The sequence below is a fragment of the Filicampus tigris genome, chromosome 9, assembly GCF_054856515.1.
Source record: "Filicampus tigris isolate MCC_2025a chromosome 9, RoL_Ftig_1.0, whole genome shotgun sequence".
NCBI classification, from domain to species: Eukaryota; Metazoa; Chordata; class Actinopteri; order Syngnathiformes; family Syngnathidae; genus Filicampus; species Filicampus tigris.
Window position 1 is genome coordinate 4016999 of NC_141225.1, and position 24978 is coordinate 4041976.

Here is a 24978-nt window from a genome sequence, read left to right on the forward strand (position 1 = left end):
CAACTGCTCTAATGAGGAAGAGAGCGAGTGAGGGTATCGGTTGGAAAACGAAAGAGAGGAAGACAGAAAAGATGAGAGGGAGGAATGAATACGGAAGAGGGGGCCGAACTCTAGACGGAGGGAGCAGTCATGCTAATTGGCTACAGCGGATAACTTTCTAACATTGGGGGTTGTGTGCGGTGGGGGTGATGATAGGGTTAGGGAGTGGGGTAGCAATGATCTGTCAGCAGTACATTCATTTAACGCTCACTCCATTTCACCTCATTAATGAGAGAAACGTTCGCTTCAGTACTGGCGAATGACTTGAAATTGGGAACGATGCGCCGCTCGCACACGTATGTGTGCGCACGGGGGATATTTTCTCCTCCTCCTTTATGGATCACAGCAATGCTCAGGGATTATAATTCAAGGACAAAAAGATAAAAATAGAAGGGTGGTGCACGACTTCTGCAGTAGTGGGATGGGAGGAGGGCTGGTTGGAGGAGGTGTGTACGTGTGAGAGGGAGGTTACAGTGAAAATGAGTCCTGTCGCATTAGATTTGGGTCGAGAATGGAGGAGACGAACCAGAGGAAGAGGCGAGCGTTGCAGACGGTGGGGAGATTCATCACTCGCTTCACCCTCATTCTCTCTCCCCTCTCCTTTGAAACTTCATCACTTTCTTTTCTTTCACACACACATACACAAACACGTACACCGCAGGAAGAGGATGAGGTATTATTGGGGGGAAAAAAGAATGTAAAGACAAAGGACCAGCAGCAGGGAAGAAAAAGAGCAGAAGAGAGAATATATAATTGGAGAGAAAGTGAGACCGAACCTCAGCTAAGTTACATCTTATTAGAATATATGCGATTCCGTCCCTGGGTTTTTGCTGTAATGAGTGGATTTGAAGTGCTAATACCAGTTTCGACGAGAGCTCTAATGATAGCGCGTGTGTAACTTTAAAATCAATGTGTGCAATAATTTGGGGCTGTGAAAATGTGAGCACTATTTTTATGGGAGAGGAATCTTCAACTCATCGTTAATAATGAGCGATATGGGGGGAAAAATGTATCATGATATGGGCCATTTTATGTCACGATAACAAGATACCATGATAGTTGGTTTTCAGGGTTAGGGTTATTTGATGAAAATAATAAAACAGGGGTGCCCATTACGTCGATCGCGATCGAACGGTCGATCGCAAAGGCATCGTGGGTAGATCGCCAGCCTATCATCCGTCCTCACTACTGTATTGCTACGTTCACACCAACTGCATTGGGAGCGTTTTTGGCGGCGCGTTTCAATTGGAGTCAAAGTAGTTCGCGCGGGCGGGCGCGGTAGCGCGCGGGGCGGCGCGAATGGTGCGTTTGGAGCGGTGGGACGCGCATTTCGCCTCGCGGCAGCCAATCGGTATCGGGCATACTACGTCACACACAGCCACACAGCGTCTTGTTCACTCAGTGGCTGTTTTTTTTTTTTTTTTATAGTTCTTGAACTTTACCAAAACAACAATATTGTTAGCATTAGCATAGTGTGCAAAATAGTTGACTTGCTTTATATTGGCCGAATGGCGCGAATGGGTGGATTGTTGTTGCTGCAAATCTGCTATCAGCAGCTACTGTCCGGACTGTGCGGCCCTGGCTGATTCCATTCAGTGCAGATCAGAAAGGTAATTACACTTTTTTTTTGTTTTTCTTGTATTGTGCTATATAGGTTGATGCAGACATGCAAGGTACACCAGCATATACGGTACATATAAAAATAATTCTCAATATATTTATAAATAATGTGTTTTGCATTTTTAGTCGGTGGTAGATCATTTTGACTTGGTCGTGTCATAAGTAGCTCTCAGGCTGAAAAGGTGTCGGCACCCCTGTTATAAAACATACAATGACTGCTAACTTTAGAGAGAAATTCATCCATTAGTGCTGCAATATAAACTTATTAAATGCAAGCAAAACACAATAAAAATGATTTTTCAAAGTGGACAGTTTCAAGTTTCTGATACCTGTAGCCTTGTAGTGCAGCCAGAGCAGTAGATCAACAGTACACAACATTCCTGTGCAAACATTGCTGAGGTATCAAAATAAAAACAAGCATCATGGGAGCTCCACTTGAGCCCAATATGCGGTGTATGTAGCCTAAGCCTGAACAAACATAACACAGGAGAACAAAAGTAATTTCCAATTCACTACTGTTATTGTTGTTGTTGTTGTTGCTTTGAATATAATATTCCCCATTGCAAAGTCATACTGGACTATTTTGCTCCGCTTACCAATGGCTTGCTGGAGAGGGTGACAAAATGTCTCCAGCACTGTAGCTGTGGCCACTCATTCAGTTCCAAAGCCGAGATTATCCGTGGTAACACAGACTATAGGCGGCTTTAGTTTTTCTTTTTACATTTTGCTCCGGCTGGGTCAGTGATAGTTTTGTTCACTCGCATCCGTAGGATCGCCGTGTACTCGTTTTTCGTGCTTCTCCTCTTGATGATAGAAGAGGTTTGTTGCACTGGCATAGTGTGAAGGAACCTTCTAGCATTTGACCGTTTTCGGTCCCCCGTCGGACCGCTTCAACCAACAATGTAACCAAACCAAAGATGTACCCTCTCTTTTTGGCCTCTTGGGTTGAATGGGACACTGTCTCTGTCTGTTGTGACTGCAGGCACGATGGTTGTGACAAATATGCAATTTCCGCCTCTTTCTCCTCAATCTTCAAACCTGCGTGTGCGTTAAATAAAAAGCAGCATTATGTCTCAAAGTCAGGGGAGCTGCTGTTAGATATACATCACAAAGATGATGTTGCAAATGAAACCAGAAGCAGTAAATGTTGATGTGATGTTACATATTTTGCCAAAATTATTTTTATAATGCCAAAATATATTTCCGTAACGCCAGAGGGAGTTGACGCTGGAATTCCCAGCATGCCTTGAGGTGGCCTTTTTTTCAAATGGTTATTAATTATGTGTTTATTGTTGATGTTAGTCGGTAATTCTTTCACAATGTAGTAGTAGTAGTCATTATGTGTGCTCTCTCACCTCATTATTAATTTTCATTAACTGTTTGTTTTTCATAAATGCAATTTCGGTTTGTATTGTGTGGTGGTTTATGGATTGTTTCTCATGAGAGAAGCTAATTGCCGTAGTATGCTATTTGCCATTTGCTATTTTTTGCCATTTTTTTCCCCCGTGAAGCAAACTGCAACTCTTGTTCTTGCGGCTCACCATCTCCACAATTCACTATACATTGTGGAAAACTTTGCTTGAAAAATTGATAAATGGCGATCGGGAACAATAGAAAAATAAATGGCACAATAGACTTTTGTCTATCGTCCTTGCGATATACACTATAAATAGCCATATCGCCCAGCTCTAATTAATGCTACACGATACAGCTGAGCATTGTTTTCTATGTGCCCTCATGTGTGTCAGCATGTGATTGTTCCACTGCACTAACTCATATCGGTGCTGTTTTTCTAACGAAGGTGATGGTCTCTCTGGCCGCTGATCGACTGCAGATAGCGTCACAAGGGAAGAGCCAGAGCTGGGCATTTTACTAAAAATCGAGCGTACGTTATTCGTCATCCGTCTGCAGCATGGTTACCCCTTCCGTCGTCCATCATTCGCCTTTTTTCCGGGCGGAAAAAATAGTGCCCGTCTATCGGCCAGTCCGCCTCTATTTTTAAACGAGCGTCCGTCGGCGAGTCTGACTAAACTTTCACTCGCATCCCCCTTCCCTCCCCTCCCCTTGCTCGCTCGATGCAGTCATCGAAGCCTCGCCGTGAAAAAAAGACTAATGAACGGACTGCAGACGGATGGCGGATTAAATAAAGGGGTTTCCGTCTATGCTTCATCCATCTACTTAAAAAAAAAAATCTATCGTTCGTCAACCGTCAGCAAAACTGGAGTCCGTCAGTGACGGATAAACAGACCGGTCCGTCAGATAGACGGAACGCCCAGCTCTGGGAAGAGCCACCACTGGAAAGATTAAAATGAATTGAACAATAGAGAGTTTTATATTTAATATGGATTATGTTGTGATTTTGCCCTGAACACCTACAAGAGCATTTTTTTCCCTTTATTTATAGGGAATCATGCCTCAACTTAAAAATAATTTGCTAGCACCACTATATTATACTGTAGATCAGGGGTCACCAACTCCGGTCCTCGAGGGCACCTGTCCTGCAGGTTTTCCATATCTCCTTGCTGTAGCGCACCTGTTAAATTATCAGCTCATCAGCAAGCTCTTGAGAAGCCTGATAATGATTCTGAGATGGAAAACCGAGGTGCCCTCGAGGACCGGAGTTGGTGACCCCTGCTCTAGATAAATCATACGTAGATCAACAAACATACAGCATAAAAAAATACCTTCAAGGTCTACGCTCTACTGTGTGTACGTTTATTAGACTATACAGTACTGTACTACATTTTACTCTGATTTTGAAAATTCTGCATACATAATTTGTTCAGGTTTCTTACTCTCGCCACTGTGAAACCATTATTAATTATTCATGATTATTGCCTCTTTAAATAGCAAACAAAATTTGTCAGTCATCCAAGGGTAAGATTCAATGGTACTGTTAAACAAATTCATTAATTGACAAACAGTATTAAAATGGATCCCAAATTTGAATGCTTTGACTGTAATGCCATACATACAACATCCAGCGTGTATTTTTCTTGAATGTTCTGAAGCACATTAACTCATATTTTCCGTGACAACTTTGTCAGAATTTTACATTTTACCGCCTCTGAATTTGACTTTAGAAGTTCCACTGTAATACAAAAGAGCATCAGTTTGTACCAAAGCACAGTGCCTTGATTTTTATAAAAAGTCACGCCAACCTTTCATGATAAGAGTTCTGAAATGGTCAAGCAAAAGCAATCTTTATCATAGAGGAACAGAAATATGAGCGGTCCGGTGAGGAGGGATCACAATCCCAGTGGGGAAAGGCCTGTCCATGTCAACTTTATCTGAGCTCCAATTTGCGCCTGTGAGCAGACATCAAACACCAGCAAGCAAGCACCACTAATCGGACAGTGCTAACCATTTTAAAGAGAGATCAGAGATCCAGCCACAAACACGAGCACATGCTGATTGGCCACATCAGGCATCTTATATCAAGGGCTGCGGTGCAGACCTTAGCGGTGTGACATGGAAAATAAAACTGCCACTGTTAAATAACGTCTCCCTTCTCGGGATGAAAACAAGGTGGGGGTAGCCTACAGATTACAGCAGATTCTTGCAAGATGTGCCAACCTTGGGTGTGTTTCATGCTCATTACCAGCACTCACTCTTTTGCAACTAATCTTACCGTGATTTGTGTTTGCCTGCCAGCCTCCAAAAACTCTTTGTGATGTAAACGCAATCCTGCCACTTTCAAGAGATGGGTTGGATGCTTGAGCGTCCTTGAAATGAAATGGAGTTATAAAGTGCTGTAAACGTTACACCTGGTATATTACCATGAGGATTGCTTCGAAAGGCACAGAGAAACTGTTGAGATTTAGGTTCCCAGAGATTGTGGAGGGAAATTTTGGCACCAGTTGTTCATTTTAACTCCAGAATCAGAGCAAGCAGCAGACACTTTTGCAATCAAATGTTAGATTAAATTACAGTATATTCATTCTGGTTGGAATCTTCAATTTCTCGATTACTGAAGGTGAAACAAGAGGCGCAGTGAGGGACATAATTTTCAATGTACTGAGAAATAGCTTCTACAGTATAACTATTAAATTCAATGTGCTCAAGTTCTCATGCGCTGAATCTTATTATTATTATCTGCAATCTCCCAAAATTAAAATTGTTGTATATTAAGTCGTACAAAGCTGGAAAGAAACTTTTGTAATTGCCTAAGAAAGGGATTTCAAACTCATTTTTGTCATAGTTTTCTTCTGAGGGCTGTTAGTACTGAATGAATGTATAAAACCCCATATTACATTTAAACGACAAAACAATGAATAACTAGTTTTGAAATCAAATGGCAATAAAAACTTTTAGTTCGAATATTATAATATTTCTTTTCAGGGGTAGTGGTAGCAAAAAAATCTTGCATTTTCTCAGTGTTTTTAAAAATGAAGACAATCTGCAATTAGTGGTATTTTAGCAAGGCGCATGAAGTCAATGCACATAATTTTCTTTGGCGGACATAAAATAATGTGGCGGGCCAGGTCCGACCTCTTGGCTATGAGTTTGACACCTGTGATCTCAACAGATCTTTGTTTCACGCATTTAATGTCAGCCCACCATCATCAATGATGTATATTGCCTTTTACCGCCTGCATACCTCCCTCCTTCCTATCCCAAGACAATGCAACTAATCCAACTCCCAACCCCATGGGCCTCCCACGCACACGCACACCCATTCACACAGAGACAGCCAGTGAATGCAGTCGATACCAGAGCAGGTATTGAGCAGTGGCTGTGGTCTAAATGAGTCTTTGATTTCTCAGGTGGGGTTAGCCCCCTGTAAAGCAGAATGTCTCCTCATTCCTCAGAGACCACTTCTCCAATCGTTCATTGATGTAGCATGCGCGCACATGCTTTAAACACCATTTGATTTTGTTGGGCACAAGAACAATACTTTGCATTAAAAAGCCGATAGCGTTCAATAAGACGGGTTCATCGAGGCCACGTCTTCTGAGCGCTACATTCTCTTCTAAAACAAGCTAGCAAACCCATCATTTGAACACAAAAGCAGAACAATACTTGAGTTAGTCCCAGAAACTTTGAATTTGTGTCAACTTGTATTGGATATGTAGTGCAACACTGAAATGCATTCAGTCAGCGCTGGTTCTGAACATGAAAAGGACCTACGGGAAGCGATTGTCTAAACATGCAAACAAAAACAAAAAAACAAAAGCAGTCTACAATAGACAGCCTACAATGAACAAATTAAGAAACCACATTTCAATAAAATATTCCATGTATTACTCACCTCATTTTCGACATAGTTTCCATATTATCACAATATTGTAGTCTTTGCAGCTCAATGAATGTGAATTGAGATGCATCGAAGAGGTGTTTGACAGACTCTGAAAAACACAGTGGCATAGTGTGATACATAAACATGAGGCCAGAGAATGTCACAGTGAGAAATACAAATAAAAACATCAGAAAGATTGACTGGCATTCTCAAGTGTTTACTCTGTTCGTGACATCCGCCAATCAGTTGACTGTCATTGTCAAGCTCTTACTCTGTTTAAAAAAAAAACAAAAACACCAATCAGTGTGTCAGATTGTGAGTGTGCGTGTGTGTGGGAGTGCGTGTGGGTGTGCATGTGTGTGTGTGTGTGTGTGTGAAGCCAAGGAGTGTGTTTAAAATGCAATGCACGTCAAGAGTCATAGGGAGCCCCTTTTACTGCAAAGCCTCATTAAAGGGACACTTGCCTTAAAGCATGGATGTGCTGCCAGACCACACACACGCACACACACATGCATGCAAAAAGTGGATATTCATCCAGGCAAGCAAAAACGGATGCTCATGTAGAGGCAACATTAGACAAATCCATTAGAGAGCTCAGAGAAGAAATGAAGGACTAAGTGCCTCCGCTGAAATCTCAATTTGGTTTCTTTGCATTCTTTCACCACATTTTCCCCAACAATAAATTCTATCCCCAAACCCCCAACCACACTCACTGCATCGCTGACATTTTTTTTTTTTCCTTTCGGTATTGGTTTTCTATGCTGTATCTTGTGTGCCTCTTAAAATGCATCTATGAATAAATAATGTCAGGACCAAATGAGTGAGAAAGCCATATTGCCAGAAAGCCATGATGAAATGATAATGAAAGAATATCTGTCCCAGTTTTGAATTAAAGGATGCCTACTCCATTCTTCCCTTTGAAAATTGTCCTAGGATAAATGAAACCACAAGCTCTGCTGTTGCACCTTATATTACCTGATGATATTCTATGTACGTTTTCCACTGCTGTGCATATTTTAATAAAGATAATGGCTCTTTCTATGCATTCGTGTGCCGTGTGGTTGTTTTAAGACAGTGATGTAGCGATTGGATGCCATTTTCCCCAAGTGGCTTTCCTACTAATTGGCACGGAATGCATATCTCATCTCACGGGCTGATGTTTGGAGTCTAAAAAAGATGCATCACTAGGAGGCTATAAGCGCGATGCAGATCACGACTCCCCTCCCTTCCTCCTACTCCTCACCCAACACAGGCTGATTAAACTGATAAACTGCACCAAAATGAGGGGGAGAAGGAGATGTAAATAATGTAATAGGAGAGTGTTAAACTGAAAGTCTGTGGGAGAGGTGAGAGGAGAGCTGGAGCGGGGGCGGGGGCCAAAGCACAGCACAGAAATAGATGAAGAACATCAGCATCTCCATACATTATGGGTAATATGTTTAATATCACTTGCTTCACTTCACAAATTCGTTATTATTGTGACCTTTAAAGCGCTGTCCTCACACCGAACCATGGTGTCAGACAGTTAACAAAATACACACACATACTGTAAATGCTTTATTAGGAGCTGCACCATCATGTGGCTTTGATATCTTCTCATTAGCATATCAAAACAGAGCTGGCCATCCGATGGGATACAGTAACCCAGGCAACCATGGCTGGATGCTCAATTATGGGCACCGGAGGCACAAATTGAGTGTCCCAGACTTCATTTTAATCTGCCAACCCTCACAAGAGTGACCAAGTGCATCATAAACATTTGCACCCACATTTGAAATCAAAGATTTCTTGTGTGAATGTCAAAAGCATTTTATTCATATACAAACTTATATATCACATCTTAAAAAATAATTAATCGTAATTAATTGCAATTCGAACTATCTCCAAAATATGCCATATTTTTCTGTAAATTGTTTTTGGAATGGAAAGACAAAAGACACAAGATGGATATATACATTCAACATACCCTTCATATATAATGTATCTTTTTTATCATAACAATAAATTCTCATGAGATGAAAATTAAAATTTTTAAATTAAAATGAACATTCTTTCTGTAGTAGACAGTTGTCACGTGAGGATCGGGATTTGGACCCATACACACAATCTAAGCAGTCTATGCAACATAGGATGTATCTCTATGTACAGTGTTTATGTATATGCTGCAGCTACGTATGATCTAAGCTAAATATTAGCTGGATCTGTACATTTGTGTGTTGAATTTGTTGGTTCAACGTTGCAATTAGACGTACTTAGACGATTCTCACTTTGGGTCATGAGCCACATCGCGTCATTCTATGGCTAGGCGTCGGCCGAATGAGCCGGCCGGGCCGGCCCGGGCAGGATGACAGGCCCCGTGAAGGGTGACTGCTGCCACCGCGGTGTCCCAGCGGCCGCGCAGCTGTGGAGATCTGTGGGAATTGCCCCGCCCAGAGTCGCCGCCGCCGCTGCCCACGCTTGCTGGCCAGGACGAAGCGAGCCGAGGAGCTGAGCGCCAGTGGGGGCGAGCTAACGTGATATTGCTACGCAGCTTCGGCGGCAGGAGCCCGAGGCTGCGCGGATGCGCACACACATTTATTTTTTAATCGGTGGTACTTTGTTCGTAGCTCTTCCGCACGGCTAACTAGGAATCGAAACTTAGCACCGACATACGAAAATATGAACGGTTCCTGGTGAACCGGAATGATGGAACTGATTCCACTCGAATCCGGGGTTTCGGTGCCCAACCCTAAGCAAGTGACAGCCGTGCATGTGTCTGCCGAGCAATTCATCCTCATCGTCAATATTTTGAAGCAGATGTAACGCCTCCTCTACTCTAAAGCTTTTCTTTTTCAAGATACATGTATAGATCATGGTGACCAGCAGCCTTTATCAATGCAGCCGCTGGTTGCTATGGAAACCTTAATCACGCGATCAAAAAAATTGACGGCGTCGAAAGGGGGTTGGATTAATGCAGAAAATAACGCGCTAAATTGACAGCCCTAATATATATATATATATATATATATATATATATATATATACATATATATATATATATATAGGCTGTCAGTTTAGCATGTGTGTGTGTGTGGACGGAGCTGAGTGTTTTTGTGTCACTGGGATGGAGTGATTGTCTAATGAACTCCCCCTGTGTCTACCAGGAAATGTTTGTTTCCTTGGTACAGGGAGAGAGAAGGAAGTGTGCTGATATTTCTGTTGACCACTAGGCTTTTATCATCATATTGTCCAACATTGCAAGTCTACATTCATTATTGTACTGTACATTTGAAAGTATAAATCAAATGATTGAAAGGGTCAAATAAACACCTACAAACTGAAGTAATGGCTTCAAGTGTCTATTATGGATTCAGCATGCCAGATTCCAATCTCTGAGATTTCTCTGGTTTTTGATAGTCACGAAACATTGTCAACAGAATCCTGCTACATATTCAACACTTCTGATGTTTTGCTGGGTTTGTGCAACCAATGGACCACTTAACCAATTTGGATGGTGACCATATAATATACAGTATGTATATGTACTACTCACAAAAAGTTTGGGACATTTGGCTTTCAGGTGAAATTTATGAAAAATGTAAAAAGGTCACACACTACAGTGATATCATATCTTGAAAGTAGGACATTTAAGTACTGGAAGGATGCACTAGTGATTTCATCAGCTCAACAATTCAATGAAACAAAAGTTAACAACAATGGTGGGTACACCCCAACAAAAAATGTCAACGTCTCAATAACTCATCATGTGCCCTTGAGTATTGAGAATTACGGCACTAATGTATTGATAATGCTCAGCTAATGAGATATTATGATAAGTCAAAATGGGAGTTTGTTGGGCATGTTAGAAAATGACATAATTTAGTTCATAGTTTTTGTTATTTTGATTGAAAATGGTATTTTAATTAGATTATTTCATTATTATCGCATGGTCTGACAAACCTCAATAAATAAATGTATCTTTGACTCAGTGAAAAAAAATCTTTGTATTCCATTAAGGTTTATATTTCCTACCATTGCTGAAGACAGTGAAGTGACAGAAACAATCACTCTGGAAGGAAAACTAAATGGTGTGTGGGTATGTTACAGCCTGCACAGATGGCGACATAACTCTGGATATTTAATTCTGTCTGTCTGTTCGTGTTTTACGTTCCACAAACACACATGTACACAATCATGATTACGCAGCAAAGGCAGGCAATACTTTACTAAATTTGAATACAACAATTACAATAGCACTTTTAGAGTGTGTTTGTGTTCAGTGGGGTATTTAGTGGGCAGTGACTGTAGTGTCAACACAAAAATGTCCTCTATTATTAGGGAAGACATATTGAATAGTCCTTTGCACAAAGAGAACAAACACGATTCTTATCTGTGCGTAATTGTAGATGCAAAATGTGAGAAAAGGTTACGAAAGTTAGGGTGTGTTTAATGTTATAGAATAACAGCAGGTATTTTCTCTTTGTACACACATACAGTAGGTCCCAAAGACACAACTCTAAAATGAACATATCGATCTGAGTTTCTCGTACATTCATTTACCCACATCGGGCGATGGGGAGTGTGGTGAAAAAAAGTAGCAATGAAAAGTCTGGAGCTTTAGAAAAGCTTCACACTCACAAAGCCAGGCTTCCCCCCCAAAAGCCTCTTGGGGAGGAGGTTTTGTGGCTGTAAAATTCAATTCACCTATTCAGAGATAGTCTTTCTAGTTGCACAACACATACTGCTGTGAGTGAAAAATGTTTCATCTTGCTTTGAATGGGCCTGTAAATGGGTACAATGACTGATTTTTTTCAGATTTATTGGAACTGTATGTGCCATGAGTCCACAAAAATGTTGATCTTTAAACTTGTGTGACACAATGCCAGAATTAAAATAATATCATGTTGAAAATTCTGAAGTCCAATAACCATGAAGTGCAATTTTAAATTGACCTGATTGTACAAATGTCATTGATGTATTGCAATAATCACTTGTGCGCTCTTGTGTGCATGCTGTACATGTATAATTGACGTTCCAGCCGGATATACTTATGCCTATTAGGGATGTCACGATATCCAAACGTCACGAGACGAGAATATCATGATATGAACTTCACAATACGATAATTAGCACAATATTGTGGGGAGGTTGGCGATATATAAAAAGCTCACAATGTATAAAAGCTCACATTATTGTAAAACCAAAAAAAAAGAGCTTATATATATATATATATATATATATATATATATATATATATATATATATATATATATATATATATATATATATATATATATATATATATATACATTAAAAAAAAAAACATCACAATATTCTGTTTGTACATGATAACAGCATTCACAAAGTAATAGACTTGGCCAGTCATGGGCTCCTACTGGCGATTAGACATTAAACTGCACTAATAAACTAACCACCAGAGGGTGTTGGGACTGCACAAATCGAAAACAACTTGGGGTTTTCAACAGATTTGCTGCTATTGATATCGTGACATGACGATATATCGTGACATGACGATATATCGTGGCGATTTTAATATCGCGATATTCCGATATTGCGGATATTGTGACATCCCTGTTGCCTATAGATAGAATTCACATGACGTCATAAAACGTCGCCAATTGATCACGGCGGCCATACTTTGGGGCAAACAAACCAGTAAGTAAACAACGTTGAGGAAATCGCTGTTTGTAGTAAGTTATTTTAAATAATTTATTGATTTATTCCTTCATTTCCCGAACTGCTTCATAATGGTAAACACATGCACCATTCACGGTTGCAACAACAGGGCCAAAACAGGCGTGAAAAGCAGCTTTTTCGGAATACTTGTCATTAGACACCATGTTTGTGACCGAACAACAGAATTTAATGAGAGGAGAAGAAACACATGGATTGCAAGGATAAATGAAAAAGATTTCCAACCGATGATACACTAACGTCTGTACTGACCATTTTGTTGAAGGTAAACAGAATTCAAAGGTAATTAAAATGCATTTTATCATAATGTAATAGTGATGTTTTATGTTGATTTATAATTTATGAGTCTGTTAAATAATACGATGTAATCCACTTAACTTTTCTACAACGTTAAGTGGATTACATGTCGTTTGTATTTTCACTCAGCTTTTAAAGCATAAAAAAATATATAGAGATATTTAGGAATGGCCAGTTATTATATAGGCATTGGTACATCATGAATTATAGCCCTGGTTTAAAAGATAGCAAAAAAACAAATCAAATATGCTGTGTAGCTCAATCTGCTACCTTTGTTATCTATTCTCGTAGCATTCTGACAACATTTGTCCATTTTCTGGTTAATTTTAATAAACGTGTATTGGAAATGGTGAGTAAAAGTTAGGTTCTAGCACAAATAAAAGCTTTGGCTTGACCTGGCCAAAGCCTATGGCCCCATACCCCACAAGCTTGTGGAGACTACTCTGGACCTATACCATGTACCCAAGATGTTGAAGAACCTCATCCTGAATTACTATGGGAACTTCAGGCTCAGGGTCACTTCTGGGAGCATAACATCAGATTGGCACAGGCTTGAAAAGGAAATTATAACTGGGTGTACAATGTCAGTTAGCCTCTTTGCCTTAGAACATGGTAGTTAAGCCTGCCGAAACTGAACGGCTGGTACTCGTCAGCCCCCCATCAGAGCCTTTATGGATGATCTTACGGTCACAACTACATCAGTGCCCGGCACAAGATTGATACTCCAAGGCCTGGAAAAGCTCATCACCTGGGCAAAGATGAGCTTCAAACCAACTAAATCCAGAGCGATGGTTCTGAAGAAGGGAAGACTGACAGACGAGTTCCGCTTCTTTGTGGATGGCACAGCAATCCCATCCATCACCGAGAAATCAGTCAAGAGCTTGGGCAAGGTCTTCGACTGTAGTCTCAGGGATACTGCAGCTATCCAAACAACCATCAAGGAGCTGAACACGTGGTTATCGGCTGTAGACAAGTCTTACCTGGACGGTTTAAGGCATGGATTTACCAGCGTGGCATCTTACCCCGAGTACTGTGGCCTCTGTTGCTGTATGAGGTTCCTCTGTCAACAGTCGAGACTCTGGAGAGGAAAATCAGCAGCTACCTCTGCCAATGGATGGGCTTTCCACGCAGCCTATGCAGCGCAGCACTGTATGGGAAGACCAACAAGCCCCAGCTCCCTTTCAGCAGCCTGGACGAGGAATTCAGGGTCTCTCGCACCAGAGAGGCTTTGCTCTACCAGGACTCCAAGGACTCCAAAGTGCCATCAGCAGTCATCGTGGTGCGAACTTGAAGGAAGTGGAGGGCTCGGGACAGCCTGGAGGTAGCCGAGTCTCGACTAAGACATAGGTGGGTGCAGTGGCAACAGGCCGTGCTGGGCTAGGAACCCTTCCCCAAGCTCGCTATGATAAGGCACATGGTAAGGAACAAACGCCAGCTAGTCCTGAAGGAGGTGCGTGCAGAGGTTGAGGAGGAACGAACCAGGAAGATGGTGGGCGTGCAGCAGCAGGGAGCATGGACAAGATGGGAGGGTGCACTGGAGAGGAAGGTGACCTGGTCTGAGATCAGGCAGGCAGAACCCCAGCGTATTAAGTTCATGGTCCAGGCTGTCTATGACATTCTACCCAGCCCAGCCAATCTCCATCTCTGGGGCCTGAATGACTCTCCGGCCTGGGTGTTGTGCTCCAAGAAAGGCTCGCTGGAGCACATCCTGAGCGGCTGCTCTAAAGCTCTGGGGGAGGGTCGCTACCGTTGGTGACACGACCAGGTGCTGAAGACAGAGACGATATGCTGGTTGTGCTGGTGTCTACCACCGGAATGGACCAGCACGAAAACACAACAAAACCAACAATAACATTTTTTTTTTAGTAGGATGGATGCGATGAAGTTATTAGATACCTATTTTTGTAATTGGTACTTCAAATGAAGAAGTCATCCAGTGCAATACAAAACAGTCACCATCCATTCTCTTTGAGGTACTTTTGAAACTGGCCACCCTACACCAACACATATTCAGCTAGTGACCTGTCTCATTTAATTGTTGGCCAACACAAAAAACTTACAAGGGACAGCAATATGGTCCATTAAGCTAAATTGTGACAAGTTACACACTTTCCCCCGGGAAAGCTTGTTTGGCCTACACTTTTGAGAGTGGAGAGTTCTCCGTGCATTAAAACGTAATTCTGCAAAATAATCCACATTTTTTTAAAATGTATTCGTAATTTGACTGTGTTTCTTTTCTGTAACTCTAAGAGAATATATTAATTTATCAATACAATATTTTTAACAGCTGGACACATATAATCTGTTGGAGGCTGTTCTTTCATTTCTCTTAACAACTAAATGTTGATCACAACTGAATTAAATCAAGCTTTGGCCACTTTAGCATTTTATAATAACATAAATCTTCTTTAAGGATTAAGGATCTGTGGTATTTACACATACCATTGATCCCTTAGTATGATTTTTCATTTTCCCTTTTAATGTTAGTCTAATATTGACAATTATGTATTCATGGTTGAATTTTCACATTAACTACTTTGTTTTATAAAGTCAATAATTTTATCTATAAAGTACTGCAAGAGAGGGTTGTTGTTTTATTGGGTCTCAGGGATGAGAATCACTCGTTCCATGCATTCTTAGTTACTGGTGGAGCAGCGACACATAAAGGTAAATGACAGTACTACACGTGCCACACTCAGTAATCAATTCAGGTAATTAAGGCAACCTAAATATATTGTCATGAATTTGTATGTATCTATACATTTAAAATATTTCTTCATTAATTTACCTCATGACTACCTCCCACCCAGTCTATTTGTTTCTGTGTACAATGAAAAAGGCAAATTTAAGAAATGTTATTTATACTCCGAGCACAAGCTCAGATAATATGCAAAATCACTGTCAAATTCATGACGTGCAAGCGGCCAATTTTCTTTTCATTTTATTTTCACCATCGTGTGTACTTTAGTAAATCAGAATTCAATCTAATTGTCATTTTTCGCAATGTTTCAACTGGAGTCTTGATACAAACATGAAAGATACCTCTGCCTGTATAACACATTACAAATCGCTTTTCTGCAGTTGCTGAAGTGAAGAAAAAATATTTGATATTAAGGTAGAATACGGGCATTTCTCAAGACCCTGGGGCCCTTGGTAAGGCTGACCATGGAGCAAAAAAAAAAAAAGTACATAGCATGAGCAAAGATGTTCTGTAACCCGTCACTAGCCCTGAAAGCAAACATAAAATATAAATATATTTTGTTAGATATCTTAATATGTTAATACAAAAATTGTATTGTGCGTGTCACAAGCACTAAACATTTGAGATTTGTATGGAATACAGTAATTATAATGAACAATCATTTTCAGAAACAACTTCAATGTTTCATGCTAACATCTTGTTTAATGTAACATTTATCTTATAACATGAAATTTAAGGAGCTATATAATAGCTTTCTACTCTATTACTCTATTACTTACCTTGGAACACATCGCTGGCGCAGGAATCTACGCCAAGATCCTGTGTAGCCCTTTGCCATTCGACCTGGCAGTTTTACCAGAACAAAAGGTGCAGGTCGGCCTTCTTTTATGTATTCAAACTTCCATAATTCAGTGCCAATAGCACTTAAAAAAGATTCTGACAGTTGAGGAGAAAATTCAAAGTGTTATCTTCAAAAAGAGACCAAAACTATGCCGATACTCCAAATGGTTCAAGTGCATCAAATTTACTTTGGTGCACCTTTCGTTCAGGTAAAACTGCCAGGTGGAATGGCAAAGGGTTAAGGACTTAAGCTCTGTGTTCAACACCATCATCCAAATCCTCTTCTCCAAGCTCCTCCAGCTCAGTGTCTGTCCTACCCTGTGCCAGTGGATCTACAGCAGGGGTGTTCAATCCCAGTCCTTGAAGGCCCCTATCCAGCTTGTTTTCACTGTCTCACACAGCATCAGTATAGGGTGTCCTCTCGCCGCTGCTCTTCCCCCTCTACACCATAGGTCTCAAACACGCGGCTGTATATTTTGTTACCTGCATGATGATAATAAAACTTAGGGCTCTATTTTTGTAGACAGCGCATGTGATTTTTGTCCTTAAGTTAGAATCAGGTTGAATGTAGCCGTCTGAGAAATCCCCTGCAAAAGTCTACACTTGCCACTGCCAATACAGGTATCTGTTGATGATGGCATTTGCAATACATCATCTGATTTTATTGTAGTGGATATTGTAGCAAAACTGGGGGTCACTAGTAAGAGTGTAGATAATTAGTAGCGACCAGGAACATTGTCTGCATTACTCCTGCTTGCTTGTAGGGGCACCACGTCAAAATTTTTGGTTATTTAGAGGGTAATTTGACGAAAAACCTTGTTAAATCAGTCTTGAAATATGAAGGTGCTACAATAAAATAAGTTGTGAGTTCTTTTACCAAAATATAGCTTATAGCTTAACCCAAACACACACAATTCACGCTTGACTTTATTTAGTCATACTTTATGGATAATGTTTATTAACTACAGCTAGTGAAATATACAAGAAAATACTACGATATGGCAAGCCTAAATAAAAGAAGAAGGAAAAAAAATCTCAAAAATAATTTGGAGGTAAGGGAAAAATGGGACATCTGATAGAGGGGCATGAGAAGGTGTAAAGATAACTAGAGTGAAGGTGGTGGGCTCTATGAAATGCACAAAATTTTCTAGCGTTCACTACAAATTTTGTATGCACCAATTGAAGCCCTAGCGAGCTGCAAAGTGGTCACTTACGGTAGATCAGCAGAGTCTCACGTGTGGAGCAGGTGGAAGGACCTTCACTCGTTTGCAAATGAAAAAAAAAAAGGAAATTGAAACAGAAGGAAGCTAGAAGCAGGACCAAAAGCTTGGTTGGGTTTTCGTGGGTCTCGGACCAGAGACTCACCACGACCACCCGGGGGTGACTTTGCTGGCCTTCAAGCCAAGGGGCAAAGCCGGCGCGTTGCTTCAGCTTTTGCTCCCCAGAGACGGATTTCGGCCCGTCGGCAATATGCGTGGTGGAGAACCCAAGTCGTCAGCTTTTGCGAGATCCTGCTGGAGGTTGCCGGACGGACTTGGCGTGCGTGAGAGCGCAATCAAAAATCCAGTCAAAAGATGGAGGTGTTGAAGGGAGTGAGCGGGTTGTGATCGAGAGCGCAAAAGAGTTGGGAGCGATCGTGGCTGAGAGAGAGAGAGCCAAAAAGAGAGGCAGAGGGGACAAAAGGCGAGGCCTTCTCTCAACCGGGTCCGTCCGTCCCCCAGCTCGTGTTTCAGGAGTGACGCAATTCGTGACATTAAAGTTAGATTTGAGTCTATTTAATCGACTTGTTTAAACCTTTTGTGCATTTCAAAATTTATACAGTATCGTGCATCAATTTTCATGCTTCAGCTGGAAACATTGCATTTTGAACTTGTCCGAAGGTTAGGAGACAAAGATATGCGTTCAAAACTATTTCTACACTGTTATGTCATAAACCTGACCAGGAAAATGATTATTACCATAGAGAAGCAGATTCATCGATGCAAAGTTAGCAGGATAATCACAGTAAAAAATACAGAAACATAAATTCGAATATGTTTCATTCCAAGGAAATTTTGATTAACGGAAAGATAATCCCAAATGAAGTTTAATGCTGCAGTTCCCATGTCGACCTGTTGCGGTAAGTCTTTGTCCGGCACTGCCAATGTTTGTCGGGGTCTGGCACCCTGCTGAGTGAACGCGGATCCCTCTGACTTCACGCTGGGGAAGCTCCAAAAAGTCTGTTTCAAGGCAGTTCAAATCCACAACCCATCGTCTGGAGAAGTGGCCCAGGTGACGAAGGCTTTTTCTACGCGTAGCCGGGGTTTTTGCAAACGACGGATATTAGCCTGCGGTTAGCCCTACCATCCACACATCCCCAGAGTTTTTTCATTGAAAACGCAAAACTCCGGCCACAGTGGAGTTTTGTGGATATCTCTGGATCCGCGTTTGGCTGTTGACAGTTAGACCCGGAGATTTACGTCATCATTGTGCGACAAAAATACGTCAATTGCGCGTCTTGTGTTTTCAAGAAAGTCAACATGGATGCCCGCGGAGCATATTCGTTGTGATGTATTAACATGAAAAATCTTCCCAAGGAGGACCAGGTGGGTCCATGAGGACATTCTCTGGTGGTTCCACCTTGGAGGATTCTGTCTCTGTCTCTCTCACTTTCTCTCTCTCTTTGTCTTTCAGACTCCCCTCTGTGATAAATGTGTATACCCCATTCTTCCACCATTGTCCATTTGCTCTGATAATGAGCATATAGAAGCATACTTGACCTGCCTACAGCAAATGACAGAGAGACAGACAGCAGAAGAGGGACTCAAGAGAGAACACAGATTTCATTGGAGACTCCTTGTGTTCCACTTTTTCTATAATGGCCTATTTGTGTACAGCAATCTCGCACCACCACTTCACCTATGATGCCTGGTTTATTTTAAACAACGCAGCGTATGCCTCCCCAGACACAATTACACGTAGATGTGCTTTTGTTCGTGCTCTTGTTTTAATGTGTACGCGTTTTCCAAACAATGTGGGAGGCTGACTCCCCAGCTTCTCATCTATCAGCTCAGAAAGGTTGCTATGGGAACTAGAGCGCCGACAAAAGTAATAAAGATTCTCTGAATTGTTGCAATGCTTCCTTCAAAAGGTAATACAAACCTCATCTTAAAACATATCATGATCTCATTTTACATCCAAGTTACCAGGAAGTACCGCTTTTCTCTCACAATTCACGCTGGTCCCCATTGTGCATCAGTTTTTCTTTTTTTTTTATGCAACCTCCATTCCAAATTTATCTGCCATCCCAAACAAGCCTAATTTACATATGAATAGCTACATCAGTATTTACTTGATTGCAATCAGAGACTGACACACCAGCATGGAAGGATGGTCTGAGGAAATTAGGACTATTAACTGGCCAAGTACGGGGCCAACATGCACAATGGCAGCAGCTGCACTCCATAATCAAGAGGACACACTTGAAAGCCCATATCTCTGTGTAAAGAAGAGTCCATGTGTGTGTGTTTAGGCAGAGGAAATTAGGTCAGTGAAAGTGTGGTCCTTCTTAGAGAGATTCTTGTTAATTAAAGCCAAGCAACCACAATTCATCAGAGTTAGTTACCTTCTCATTGTCTGTTTAGAATAACCTCTGTAACCTTTTTTGTGTCTGTGTGTGCTTTATATATGTGTGTAAACGTACTCTACGTCCACAGAATCAGTATTAATACTGATTGCAATGCACTCTGTTCACCTTTCCACTTGTTTACTTGGTTTGGTAATCAGCCCGCCCTCAACAAACTGAAGGTCATCAGACTACTTCTAAGAAGAAATGTGAGATGTAGTCACATAGGAAGGTCAGAGGAGGTCTGGTGAGAGGAGAGTTGAGTGAACAAGGTGGTGAGGAAATGAGCGAAAGGAAGAGAGCGTGAAATCCAGTGATGGGGTCCTCTCAGCATTCTGGGGATTACCGCAACACCCACCAGGGCAATGGAGGGAAGTATTCCAAATGAACACACCAGTGAATTTTCGATAAGATCTTTTTTACGTGCTTCCGTGCACGCGCGTGTGTGTGTAGGGGTGTGTGGGGGTATGTATGTGTGTGGATGGAGCAAGGGGGTTGAGGTGGTGGGGGAGGGGGGTGGTCGTTAGCGTTTGAAATGAGAATGTTAGTCATACTAGTTTTTGCATCGTATATGATACGGGATAAACATACAGGTAGTTTTATACAGAAACTGTTATTTGTAATAAAAGTGATCAATAATGTTTGACTCCTATGACTTTTTTACTGTAATATAAGTGCAGCAGTTTGTGAATGTATTGTGAACTTTATAGATGTATCATGCTGAATCAACTTTTTTGAACATTGAGCCGTGTAAAATGCCTTTTCCTCTCCAAAAACACCCCGAAAGTGGTGTTTTCCTCTATTCATCCATCTTCAAGCATTCCTGCTCCTTCATTCTCTCTAAGAACCAGCCTGCCTGACCAAAGAAAACGACCCAGTCCTGACATTGTTAGATAACAATGCCCCGCACCAGCACTTTCTCCAGAAGCCAGCAGTGGTTAGCCAAACGTGTACATTTTTGGAACCAGAGTTGGGGTCTCTGTGTTGCTTTGTGCACTTCAAATTCATGGTCGGACTCTGGATCGAGAAGGCACGCCTCCGCAATACGTTCTTCTATCGTCTCTTTACCATTTTCTGTTTGGTTGGCAGTGCGCGCTGCCTGCTTTGGGACGACGTCATAAAAGAGGCGCGGCACCCACACGGGGAGAGGTGGGTTTTGGTGAACCAGGCGTCTTACTTCCGGGTTAGAATAAGAGCCACCCAAATAACTCATCTTTCATAAGAAATTTGATCGCCATTGTGCTAAAGGTAAAATATCATGCATATGTGGGAATCTTAAAATTGCATGATACATCTCCTTTAAAGTGAGACATGCGATTAGGGGATTTTTATTGTCAGAGTCAAAAGTTTTACTGCAAGAGTCGCATGGTGTCCTTTGAGTTTTGTTTTGTTTTGTTTTGTTTTTCCATCCATCCATTATCTGTACCGCTTCTCCTCACAAGGGTCGCGGGGCGTGCTGGAGCCTATCCCAGCTGTCTTTGGGCAGTAGGCGGGGGACACCCTGAACTGGTTGCCAGCCAATCGCAGGGCACACAGAGACAAACATCCGCACTCACAATCACACCTAGGGGCAATTTAGAGTATCCAATCAACTTACCATGCATGTTTTTTTTGGAATGTGGGAGGAAACCGGAGTGCCCGGAGAAAACCCACGCAGGCACGGGAAGAACATGCAAACTCCACACAGGGAGGCCGGAGCCGGGATCGAACCCACGACCTCTGAACTGTGAGGCGGACGTGCTAACCAGTCGACCACCGTGCCGCCTTGTTTTGTTTTTATTATTCGCAATTGTATTATACACTACTTTTTGAGTGCATGAGACATTTACTCACTGGAGCAGCTGTGTGGTCATTAGAGCTCTCTGAAAAATCACTGTAGCCTTTACTTTCGAATGAAATACTTCCTTGGTAAGGAGAAAAAAAATACTGCTTTGAAGGTCATAACATGAATGCATTCACCATTGCCTTCCTGGGACATGATAATTACTGTATATTGTAGACCAGTGGTTCTGAAATGGGGTAGATTTTAAAATATATTTTAAAAGTAGCATCCATGCCGGAGCTTGTTTGCAACAGTAAACCTGCCACCAAGAATGACAAAGGTCCTCAGTGAAGCACAAGCCCGTGTCTCACTGAAATGTCTCACTAAATGCTCCTGTAGGGGAGGCACGCCCTATGTAATATAATTAGAGGTTACTAGACCTACAAATAAGTTTTTTTTAAAATTACATTGATGTAAGTGAACATATTTTTTGGCATACTATTGAAATTGATAATTAATAATGCTTTTTAAAATGAATGAACAATGAAAAATCAAGACATTCTACACACTGTCCCTTAAAGATGTTGTTGTTGTTGTTGTTGTTGTTTTAGCAGTTTTTGTCTTTATTTAAAGTTAACAATGATTTCTTTTTGAGAGCAGATCTGTACTATGATCCCAAAGGAGGACACTTTATGTTGAGAAATATCTTTATGTGCACAATGCACAAATATTTATTTATAATTATTTCTCTTCAATTTTTAGTTCTGTTTTTATTTATTTTTAAATTGTTCCAGAGATACCACTACAAAAGGAAGTTCAAAGTTTATGAAATCAGACACTGATGCACAACAGTTCTTTTTTTTATTTTTAAAAAAAATGTTTTTTGTTGTTGTTTTTGCCTTTAATCAAGAAATGCTTTGCCCAGGTTAGGGTGTACCTGGCTCAAAAAATATTTCCCAAGGGGTACGTAATTGAAAAAAGGTTGAGAACCAGACATTGTGTATATGGTAATCTCGATCATTCGTGTACTTCCAAACATCAAAGGATGTTCCTTAGACTATCAAGCCTCCTTCACCCACCTCCCTCCAACTCCATAACAAATTACCATAAAACAATCTTGAAGCAACAAGACACTGCACTACTACAAATTACTTAATAGAAGAAACGCTGCAGGATGACTGAAGTTCAGCTCGCCTGAGTTTCCTCAGCCCATATGATCAAAGAATAAAAAGGTATGCGGATGGCAAAGAAGCTGAGAAGTGAGGCAGTGCCTGGGGCTCACTTCTCTAAAATTTGTTATGTACGTCACACTCTTAAATTTTTTTTTTCTTTATTGTTAACACTTGGACCACCAAGATTTTAAAACTTGAGACCACCCAGAGCCGTCATTTTTGACAGATTGCGCTATGCTGTGCTCTTTCAATGACGTCATCAACTAAAATGATTACTTGCTGGTCGCGTGTCTAATGAAGGTATTTTGTTCATTAATTCTGTTGTATCTTTTAATATAAATTATATCATATAAATGAATGAGAAATGGTTGGTGGAGTACCTAGTGTCCCGTTCGGCTCTCGCACTGTGTGTGGGTCAGCCATTGTAAAATATATTAGTTTGGTGCCGAAGGAAATGAGACACGTGTCACAAAAGAGTTTACTCCACTTCATTTCAACAAAGAAGTAGTAAATCGGAAGTACGGCACACAAAACAAATCCATCCCACGTGCACTCCGGAAAATATATTACATGGTATTTTATTTTATTTCTATTTTGTGCAGGTAATGCAGGGGAAAAGGCTGGCACTCAGGGGCTAGTCTGGGCTGCAAATGGCTGGCATTGAATGAGGTAATAATAATATACGCTTGTGAAATATGCTTTTAAACACTACTGAAATGTTCTCATACACACACGTGGAACACACCCATACACAGTACAGAAATACTTTCACACACCATACTGATATGCATTCATACACAAACCTGAAATGCATTTACGCTATACTGGAAAGCGAGCATGCACAGAACATCAGATTATTTCCCTCCGGACCAACACAGAGCACATTGCAACCTGGCTCTCATCAGGACAGCATTATTGTTATAATTATTATTATTATTATTATTATTATTATTACCATCAATATTATTACTTTCATTATATTAGTGCAAAAATGCTCCAAAATCAACAGGAAGTTACCCAGAAATGCCACAAACTCAACAGGAAGCATCCCCAAATGAACAAGAAGTGACCTGAAAGTTCCCTTAAATCAACAGGAAGTGCCTCAATATCAATAGGAAGTGAAACAAAATCAACATGAAGTGACCTGTAAGTGCCCCAAAATCAACAGGAATGACCCTAATTGAACAGGAAGTGGCTTGCAAGTACAGCAAAAATCAACAGGACGTGACCCACAGGTGCCCCCAAAAAACAGGAAGTGATCCATAAATTACAGAAAAACAATAGGAAGTGACCCAGAAGTGCCTAAAATTGACAGGACATTATCCAGATGTGCTCCCAAATCAATGGGAAAAACCCCAGAATCAACAGGAAGTGGCTTGCCAGTGTCCAAAAATGAAAAAGTGGCCCGCAAGTGCCCCAAAATCAACAGAAAGCCACCCAAAATCTGCAAGTACCCCAAAATAGACAGGTAGAGATCTGAAAGTGCCCAAATGGGACAGGTAATAGACACAATTTAACAGTAAGTGCCTCATTTTTTTTGGGGGGGGGGGGTGCTGGGGGATGTAAAAATCAAGATGAAGATTGGCTTCAAATATCGGTTATAAGCCTCCTTGACTACGAATAATCGGTATCAGTATCAGCCCCTAAAAAAGCACATCAGTCTATCACTACACCAGAGCCAAAGCCATGTATTGAGTTGATCCCGACTATATCTGGTTGGAACTTCTGAAACTCGCGCACCAGCTCGGTCTGTTTCGTGGCCATAGCCAACTTCTGTAGCCGAGGATTGGACCGTCAAGGTCCTTGCTTCTGTCCGCCACCCAGATCTCTGTGGTGGCTGGGAGAGCAGGGGCCTTCTTGTCCCCTCCCACAGGTAGTGATCCCATAGGAAGGGAGATCCATGTTGCCTCGTCGGGATGTGCAGGTCATCATAGGTGCAGGTCCGGCCACCAGGTGCTCACCAACAAGCCCCGCCTCCAAGCCTGGCGCCAGAGGGGGCCCCCGCTGACC

At 41.3% G+C, this 24978-nt stretch overlaps 1 pseudogene; it reads left to right on the forward strand.

The window, feature by feature from the left end:
• Window positions 1-550: 550 nt before the first annotated feature.
• LOC147141680 (uncharacterized) lies at window positions 551-14741 on the forward strand (annotated as a pseudogene).
• The last annotated feature ends 10237 nt before the right edge of the window (window positions 14742-24978 follow it).